The following is a 10615-nucleotide window of genomic DNA, read 5'->3' on the forward strand; positions in this document are numbered from 1 at the left end:
GAAAGGTCAGCAAACTGTGAGGCTGATGTCTCAGTTTATCACTCCTATCTGCTGTATGTTTTGCGTTCAATCCAAGGCTTCTTTCACTAGATGATAAAAACATCAGATAAATATCGAAGGTGTACGTCATTAAATCAGGAGGGAAAATATGTAATGACTAAAAGAAAGCATCCGCTAACAAAACTCTTCCTCAGGCATCAAGGAATAGTCAATTTCATTATGGAGGGAAGTAAAGGAGGTAAAAATTATAGAAGAAGATCAAGGCTTGACTACAATTAACTGATTCAAGTGGAAGTAGGTTGCAATAGCTATGCAAAGATGAAAATACTTGTGCTCGATAGAAGCTGCATCAAAACAGTCTTCAAAGTGAAGGCCATGATGAAAAAAATCGTATTTGAGAGTAATATATAGTATCTGATAACATTTTAGGTACAGAATCACTTTACTTGTTGCCTGCACTGCACATTACAAATGACTGAATTTGATCTCTGTCTGCATAACCATAAAATGGGTGACAAAACAAGTAAAGCACTCAAAAGACATGGTCAGATGTCAGTGTAACTTTGTACATGTTCATGCCATCACCAGGTATGTAAATTATTAGCACAGCAATACTCTCATGTCCTCTGGAGTGCATTAATGTTCTCATGTTTAATGTTGTTAGTATGACTGTTAGGGTATGAACACTTTAAATAGTTGATTGATCACTGTGAAGGGTACAGAGATGCTGCATACTCATCTGAGACAGCATTATCAGTACTTCACACAGTTTGAAAAGGACCTTACTGTGGAAGTCCATTTGGCCAGCTAGTTGAATTGTGCAATCATCAAAGGTTTGTGGGGCATTTGAATGTGACAATGGCCCAATGTTAGACTGTATGAAAATGTGGGGGCAGCCACACTCATCAGCGAGGTTTCATGTGACCATATCTAACAACCATAGAAGAGGATAGCTGCATAGTGCACCAAGCGCATCATAATCCTTTCACATCTGTACCTACCATCTGACAGCAGGAAATGAACTGTGTGTGACTTTCTTTGTCATCCCACACCATTGTGTGGAGGTTTTTACTAGCCACACTACGGAATTATTTTGCCATAAGCCGCTGTTAATACCACAAAAATCTGATGTGTAGAGTGTCACTGTGTTCAGGGAGCACAGACTACTAACAAATGGTGTCACATTGTGTTCAGTGATGAATTGCGGTTCTGCATTATCCTGGATTCCCATAGTTGGTGAATATTGTAATGATGTGGGGAGGGATATCATTCTTCCATGCCTTGGAGAGGCACAACAGTGTTACTTCTGGTGTCATTATGTGGGAAGCCATTGTTATGACTTCAGGTCATAGCTGTTAGTGATCGAGGGAACTCTGTCAGTACGGTATGTCGTGGATATCCTGTGAGATCATGTGTTACGTCTCATGTGACGGTATCACAATACCAGTTCTTTGGCAGAATAATGCTTATCCACAAATTACACAGGCCTCAAGGTACTGTCTGTGTGATGCTGAGGTACTCGCATGGACAGCAGGAACCCCTGTATGGGACCAGCTCGGCCATTAATCTTTCCCCATGCCAGTATTCAGGATATCAATGACCACATAGAACAGTTGTGAGCCAGCTTGCCATTGAAGAGGTAGAATGGTTTTATGACACCTTCCCAACTGAATCAGTGCGTGCAGCCAGGTCAGAGGAGCTGAACTATCATACTGATAAGGGGGCTCATACCGCAAAGTTCTTTGTAAATTTGACTCATTTTCATAGTCACTAAAATAATTTCACATGCTCTCGTAACTCATAAAGTTTAATTTTTTATCCTCCTCCCATTTTTTCTCAGGCAATACTCATTCTTCAGATTACGTGTTTGGACTGTATTAATTTCAGTATGTAATGAACTAAATGATTCTTCAAACTGCCATCATAAATAATTTTCTACACTGAGAAGATAAATGCTCTGATCCATTTTCTGTTTTGAGCTGAATATGTTAATCAATAATTTTATTTCCTGGTAAGTGTTATTTTCTAAAAAAAAATTATTATTTTGTTCTTTGCAATATCCTTTAAAAATAAAATGTGGTGACATCCTTCCTTATTTCAGAAAACCTGTCCTACAAAATGTCTGTATGGGTGATTAATGTAGCCAGAAGGGACTTCAGGCTAATGAAGAGAATACAACAGTTTACTGCGAGCAAAGGAAGTTGTTTCTTTAAATACCATATGGAATAAACATTTAACTGCTGGATGCACTATAAATAAATTTTGCTGCTGAATCAAGCACATGTTTCTTATGAGATGTTGACTGTGATTCCATTTAGTTTCTATTTATGTGTTTACATATATACAAAATGTTATTATGAAGTACAGCATTGCAGTTTTTACTAATGCATATGCTACAAATAGATCAAATTAGCACTTCTAACACCACTTTCATATAAAATGCAAAATATAGTGGCTATATATATATTCATATATAAAAGAAATGTTCGTATAAAACAAACTTGAGATGTAGTTAACAAAAGATTCACTGCTGAATGTAGCATATATTTCCTTTACAATGGTCATTGCATTTGCATTCAGTGCATATTTACATGTTTATGTATAAATGAAATGTTCATATGAAATACTATGATATTCATTTAACTATTCTATGTAGAACAAATAAATTATGTATTTAATGCATTTTTCTTCTACATTGTTATACTGTATTTGCATTCAGTACTTGTGTATGTGTCCTTATACAAATTTAGTGTTCATATAAAGTAAAACGTAAGGTATATTTTGCACTTCTAACTCTTGAACACTCTACAATTAATTTTCATTCCTCAGTCTAGCACGTATATCCTTCAAAATGGTTGTTGTGTTTGCCTTCAATGCATGTTTGCATGCTTATATATACAGGAAATATTCATATAAATTACAGAATTAGCCTACATAATATAGAAAATATATTAAATCAATACATATAGTACATATTTCTTAGAATCCATCCACTGTATTTGCTTCATTGTATATGCAGGTGTTCATATACAAGGGATATATTTGTATGAAGTTAAATTTCACTAGTAAATAAAATACAAATAAACTTCTGTTAAGAAACTGCCGTATAAATATCTTTGGTATTATTAACTTTTTATTTTCAATGTATGAATGAGTCTTTAATGTTATGTGGTGAGAATGTAAATCAGTTTATCATATGAACAACCCCATTTCCTCAAATTGTGATTCTTATATCACTGGATGCAGGAATGATTGATGGTTATGATTTCATCTGATACTTTCAGCGTTTAATGTTATGCTACTTTAAAATTACTGTGTGTGAAATGACTGACATGACCAGCTTAGTAAATATAAATTGAAATTTTTTACCAGATATAGCATAGCAATGAGTGTTATGAGAGACATTAAAGAGACATAAAAGTCACTCATAATTTACTTGTTACTCAGTGAGAGCTGTAAGCAGCATGTTGTTATTCATCATGTATGGTAATTATGGAACTTCACTATGACTTTCTCCACAGGAAGCTGGCTGAAGGGTACATTGTAAGCTGAACAGAGATGTACGTTGTATGATAAACATAATTCCTTGGATTATTCGTAGCAGCTTCACCTGTTGTTGCCTCCCCCCCCGCCCCCTTATGTTTCCAAGGTGGACTGCATTTAGTGTACATATTCTCCATTGAATATGGTAAGAGATATTCTTGAGACTGTAAGAACACCCCTCCTTCCTCCCAAAATACACACGCACACACAAAAGTCCATTATGCATTAGGCAAGCTTCACTGAAATCATAAACAATAGTGAATCTATGTAAAGTTACTACGAATAGTCACTAATTCTGTGTATATAATTAATACACAGGAGAGATAAAAGAGAATTATGATGGTATCATGCACAACATCCCATACTCTAAACAATATCTTGCAGGGTATAGAACTGAAAGCCATATAAACATAAAGCACTATGATCCAGTTCCTAAACATGAGTCCCGTAACCTGGTTATTGCACCACCTCTCCCACTGGCAGTGGCTGAATGTGCATTAGAAGTGTGCCAAGGAGATAGATGTAGAACATGATTTTGTAACTTAATACATTCAAACAGCATTTACAAGGGAGGTGTGTGGGACATTATGTGAGAAGGCAGTTTCATAGCTTTCACATTACTTTTACATTCACTGTGATCCAACAGGTAACTTTGAGTTTGTTTTCAAATGACAGTTTTCTGAGATTATTACTAGCAGTTTTGATGCTGCAGCTGCAGTTAGCTGAAAGTCTCACTGTGATCCATTCTTACTTACTTCCTTTCAGGCATTAGTAATTCTGCAAATTGGTAAAACACATAATACTGGATGCTTTTCAATATCTCTGTTAGTGGTTGTGAATTTGGCTGTCTTCATACTATTAATTGGTTTTATTATCAATGTGGTTGTGTCATTGGGACTGTAAGCTTTAAAGGTATGTTTGTATGCTGCAAAATTCCATATATTTTTGTGGAGTTAATCCTATACTACTCAATTAGCTACATAACTCTCATTATTCATGCATCTGACTGTTGTGTATCTCATCTGCAGGAAGATATTACTGCATTCTCAATCAGTTTTCCTCATGGGACTGATTCTTTGTTGTGTGGACACTGCATGAGAGAAAAGTAGTCATTCTATATTTAGTGAGGATTCTTGGAACTTAGTAATCCTATACTCTGCTGAGGAGTTATGAAACAAACTTTTACGATACAACTGTTTGCCACACTAACTAAAAAATCTGAGAGAGAATATCTTCTCATCTTGATGACGGAAAACTGTCTATCCTGGACAATATCCCAAGGAGCAGTGTAGGGAATTCTGCATGGTCCTTCAAGGTGAAGCAATGTCTCGTAAGTGGATGATGGAAATGCAGCAGTGGATGTGGATCAAAATGCGCAGGTAGAGAGGGAGCATTCATGGCAGACAGGATCTGTTGTGGCGACATGAGGCAGTCCTTAATCTGTCAAAGTCAGGGACACGTCTGGCTTCCTCTGGGTGGAGCACAGACCTATGTAGCTACCTGGGGAAGGATACAGCATGGTATCACATGAGAATATGAACATGCAGATGTAAGATAGTGACCACTGATTGCAGCACTGTCTGTTACAACTGACATGTCATATAGTGGTGAAACTGGTGACCCTGGATGCTGTGGCAGTTGGTGGCAGCTGGACTGTATACAGTGCCTTTCCTCTTCCATTTACTAACAACCTCGTAGGTGAGCAGGGGCCACACCTGACCCCCTAAACATAGACAGAAGTGTGGTGGTCAAACTATGCAAGGGGCGACCCTGCCTACATCACATCTGTGAATCACTTAAATATGCATGCCTGAATTAGGTTGACATGATATGTTCTTTGCACTTCATTTATGGGTGGAAGATGCATGTACGCTCCTGCCTAAACTTTACTTAAACATAGAGACTGATGACCTCAGCATTTTGATCCCATAAGGTCCTAACTCAAATTTTGAAATTTTACTTAAACAAATTTTACCCTCTCTAATTTATTCTCTTTAATGCCATGGAAGTAGTATGTGAAGAACAGCAGGTTGTTCTAAGATACCAAAGTGAATTTTTTTCTAAAATACTTTAGGGGGTTTTAGTTGGATAACTGGTGCTCTATTGTAACCATTCAACACTCCAGCTTTTCCTTCTACATTTAAAGAAAATCTTTCCAATGGACCAGCTATGTCAACATAGATGTATAATACAGCTTTGATCTGAAATTTAAATGCAGCATAAAAAAGTACTGCAAAACAAGGTTGAAGCCCCTCTAGAATTACACAATTCTGTAGACAAGGAAGGTGGCTGGAATGAATAAGACATATATGCACTGTCCTTATTAGATAACTGTAGCTGTAGTAAAGATTGACTTATAATTGAATTGTTGCTAATGAATTACAGTTTCTGATAGGTTTCCAAGATAAACAGGATAACTTAACCTTATAATGCAGTATTAATTAATTAAATTTAATCTATGGTAAGTAGTAGTTGTGTGAAGTCACTTGCAAAAATTCATGCACAGCTGGTGAGACATCTGGGAGATTGTGATTATTCATATCAGAATATCTTTCACTAATATGGTCACTTGTAGCTAATTAAAACCATTACTTCTTGAGAAAACATGACATACAGAATGGCAGTGCAAAATGAAGAAATAGTACCTACACAGAATTTGCACCCTTTTCTAAGATTCATCACTTAAAACTGCAATACTATACTTAAATAGTTAAATGCTATTTACATAAATAAGTTGGGAAGTTAATTCTGGAGGACTGAATGTCATAAATTAGTGTTCAGTCAATGAACTTCTACAAATTTCTAAACAGCTTGGACCTATGCTAAGGATTTCTCTCAGTACCATGATAAGATAAAAATTTTACTCTAGCAAACACTTATTTTTCATCCCTCAGGTATTAATGTGCTTATTGATTAATAGTGATCATATACAAGTGTGTCAATACCACTTTTGCTATGTTGTACAGTAATGACTTTTGTTAGAATGGATCTATACATCTCATGCAGCGGAACATTTAACTCCACCACCATTGATTGAGTAAATAATCAGTACTCTGTCTGTCCTTCAAAGCTGAGCATAGCTACTTCATAATGTCTGCTTATAAACAGAGTTGGAGCAGCACATTAAGATAATGTTATCTGGGTGAAAGACAAATTTGTTAGACAAGAACCATATATTGTAGGATCGACTTTCTTACTTGAAATGTTCGTATAATTCTTGTTCATAATTTAGACTCTAAGAGTAATTGTGTAATTGATGGAGTTTGATTAAGTGCCAGCCAGCAGAACCTATTTCATAATCAACCTTTTAAAGTCTTTAATACAACGACTAAGCCCAATGCAAACCATAATGTATAAATACAAGTTGCTTTTCATGAAAAGTGAAGAATCACACAGCAGTTAATAATAATTATAATTCCTGGTCAGTTACAATAGTTTGTTTTAATATCCCTTGTGCCACTGTAGGTTTAATTTCTTTGTGACAACTCACATTAGATATCAGAAACTACACTCACTGCAGATTTTCTCCCTACATATTGTTAGTGAAATATGGCCACAATTATTTATGCTGCCATTAGCTCTTTGAATCTTATTCCTCTGTGCATTTGTTGTACAGGCACTTTTCTTTTGGAGTGACCATCGTAGTAGACAAAGTGTCAGATTCAGATGGTTTTACACTCAGAGTGTGACAAGAACCAATGTTATCTGCAGAAGAACAGTGTAAGTTATATAAGAACAGAAACATATTTAATAACCCATGATGGGTTGAGCAATGAGGACATAAAAAGCAGACTGGCACTTATATGAAGGACATTCCTGGCTAAGAGAAATCTACTAGTATCAAACATAGGTCTTAATTTGAAGGATAAATTTCTGAGACTGTATTTTTGGAGCACAGTGTTGTATGGTAGTGAAACATGGACTGTGGGAAAACTGGAACAGAAAAGCATCAAAGCAGTTGAAATGTTTTGTTATAGAAGAACATTATAAATTAGGTGGACTGGTAAGATAAGGAATGAGGAGGTTATCCAAAAAATTAGTGAGGAGAGGAATATATGGAAAACACTGACAAGAAGAATGGACAAGATGATGGAACATCTGTTAAGACATCATGGAATAAAACTTCGTGGCAGATTAAAACTGTGTGCCAGACTGAGACTCGAAATTGGGACCATTGCCTTTCACGGGCGAGTGCTCTACTGACTGAGCTACCCAAGCACAACTCACACCCTGCCCTCACAGCTTTACTTCTGCCAGTACCTTATCTCCTACCTTCCAAACTTTACAGAAGGTCTCCTGCGAACCTTGCAGAACTAGCACTCCTGAAAGAAAGGATATTGTGGAGACATGGCTTAGCCACAGCCTGGGGGATGTTTGCAGAATGAGATTTTCACCCTGCAGTGGAGTGTGTGCTGGTATGAAACTTTCTGGCAGATTTGTTCTGCAAAAAAAAATTTTCTTGGAATCACTGCAATAAAATCATGAACTCTCTCAGCCCATGAAGTTTTGTTCCTTTTTCTCATCCCCTTCTGGGTGATTCACTTATCTGTCAGCCATGATACATGAAAAAGGAATTGAGGAATTTAAGGAAAACTTGTGTAATGTAGACTGGAAATATGTGCTGCTTGCCATTCATGAAAAATATGATGTGTTCTGTAACATAATCATAGGCTACTTTAAAAACTTCTTTTCTAAGAAATTAACCAGTGGTGTCACAAATGTTGACAGGGTTTAATAACATTAAACTTGTGCAGTAAAATTTTATGTAAAGTCATCAGTGCATCACAATGAATTTATCATCAACAAAAAAATAACTTCCTTCATAAAATAAGAACTGTTAAAGCGTCAGGATTGGCCAGGAGGGGAAAGCTGTAGGCACCCATAAAGAAAAAATATTTTTACATGCATGAAAGTTTAATGCTGTAAACAGGCAGGCCTCGAGAAACAACTGAGACTGCAGGGCAGGAGAGGAGGGCATCTGGTTGGTTTGGAAGCTGCCAGCAGAAGAGAGTGAATGGTGTGTCTACTCCCGGCAGCTAGCCGTGGTTCCACCCCCACTTGTTCTGTAGTGTTACCTCACCTGCAACATGTGAGTTTAGCTGCTGATGGCTCAACACGTGAGTTTCAGGGTGATACTATCCAGTTTTGGGCAACGTAAATGAGACGCTGCAACTTACCGCCAGGGAGAAGGCACAGACAAACATCAAGTGAAAAATAAAAATCAAATTTTTATACTAGTAAACACATTCAGTAACGACCCCCACTGTACACTCTTTTCCCCTCCACAGGAGTGAAGCATGGGGGGATGGTAAATTGACGGTTACTAAGGGGCTCCTGCAAAGGAAGGCCTTACATACTTTTAACAATACATCTTGATTATTTGTGTTTTTGTGTTAGATTTGTATTAAAAAATGACAATAATTAGGTGATGAATACTTGCCCCACAAAATTTGGACGACGGCGGACTGTGCAGCAGTGGTGTGGGAAGCTGCGAGTAGTGTGCTGTTTGCAGTGGCAGTGGCAGAGGCCACTGACTGCGGCAGGCAGCAGCACGTAACTTCCACCGGAGTGTATAAGCGGTGGGTTGCAGAAGGGTCCATGCACAGATCAAGAGTGGGAGGCTGGAAGTGGTTAACACTGGTGGAGCACTTCACACACATATTTCATTACTCACATGTAAAGGCGGCCCATGCCTTTTCTTTTGGGTAGATTTTACTTATTTGCTATTCCTTTCTACTCACCACTGCCTTTTACTGACTACTACGGTATGGGGGCAGCAAGGAAAACTCTTGCTCCCATTACACAACTTAACATGGTATTCCCCAGGAGATTGCTCTTCAGGGACAACAGAAGGGGGTGACCGAAGTCACGCAAAAAGTCCTTTTCTAAATGATACTCATAGTGATAAACCAATAAAGATAATTTATAAAGGGGTATATACAGAACTAGGACAAGTGTGCCAACACCTCCTCAGGAAGGGAAGTGATATTACAGAGAGAGCTATTAAATAGTGAACTGCTACCATTAAGTACCACACGGTAGGGCTGGGTTGCTCAAAAGTATTCGTAACAGAGTTGTACTCTATATAACACTCTCCGTAGATTGTCACTCAAAACTTATGTAATGAATGAGGAATAAATCATATCAAAGTTAGAATTAATTACAGCAGACAAGACGAAGAATAAGGAGGAGGTGGTAGAGTTCGGGGACGTGACTGGCTTAACGCAAGTTGATAGCTCTGCCAGTCCGCATGTTTGCATCATGCTCTGCTTAGAGTAAACGTTCACTGGTAGCATAACATGCAATTTAAATGCCTCCAAAGCTTTGTATCAACTGGAAACTTGCTGCATGGTAAAGTGAATCATGGCTAATGGTTTTGCTCTGACCTCAGGGTGGCAGCATAAAACAGACCATTTATCACCTACAACAACACACACAGGAAGTATTGCCTGTACACAAATCAACTTACAGGAGTAAAACAAATCAATTCTTTTCCATCACCAACAAAACTTCACTACCCTCTGGGGGTCAACAACCAGAAGTCATCTGATAGTGTCGTGCATTGAGTTAACCAATCAAGGAACTACCACTTACAAAAAACAGAAGGCATGGACAGAAAAAGAATACATGGTTGGGGAAGATTCCAAAGAACTACATTAGTAGCAATGGGGTAATAAGGTGCTGAGGGGAGTATGGTCGTGCTTACTTGTCATCTAGCTCGGAAAGGGTGCAACAATGAGGGGTTGCATTAATAAATGGCTGCAATCAATCTGTAGGTGGAATTCACTGTATGTAGTGGTTTCATAAATGATTCGCTGAATCAGAAGCTTTAGTATTGGATGTTGGGGAAAAAAAGAGATTTGACCAATGGGAAAAAGTGTGTTGCATTAATGCGGAGTTTGTTCTGGATATATTTGTGTACAGCCATCCGCAATTGCAATGCCAGGTCACAAGACATACTGCCAGTTAGGCCGGGAGACCAACCCATGGCAAACCGGGAAGGTGTTCACATTAAAGAGTAAGGAATTGAGTTTAATAGGGAACAGGCTCAGGTAATGGGTTTCAGAATAAA

Source organism: Schistocerca piceifrons, chromosome X, assembly GCF_021461385.2.
Source record: "Schistocerca piceifrons isolate TAMUIC-IGC-003096 chromosome X, iqSchPice1.1, whole genome shotgun sequence".
NCBI lineage: Eukaryota > Metazoa > Arthropoda > Insecta > Orthoptera > Acrididae > Schistocerca > Schistocerca piceifrons.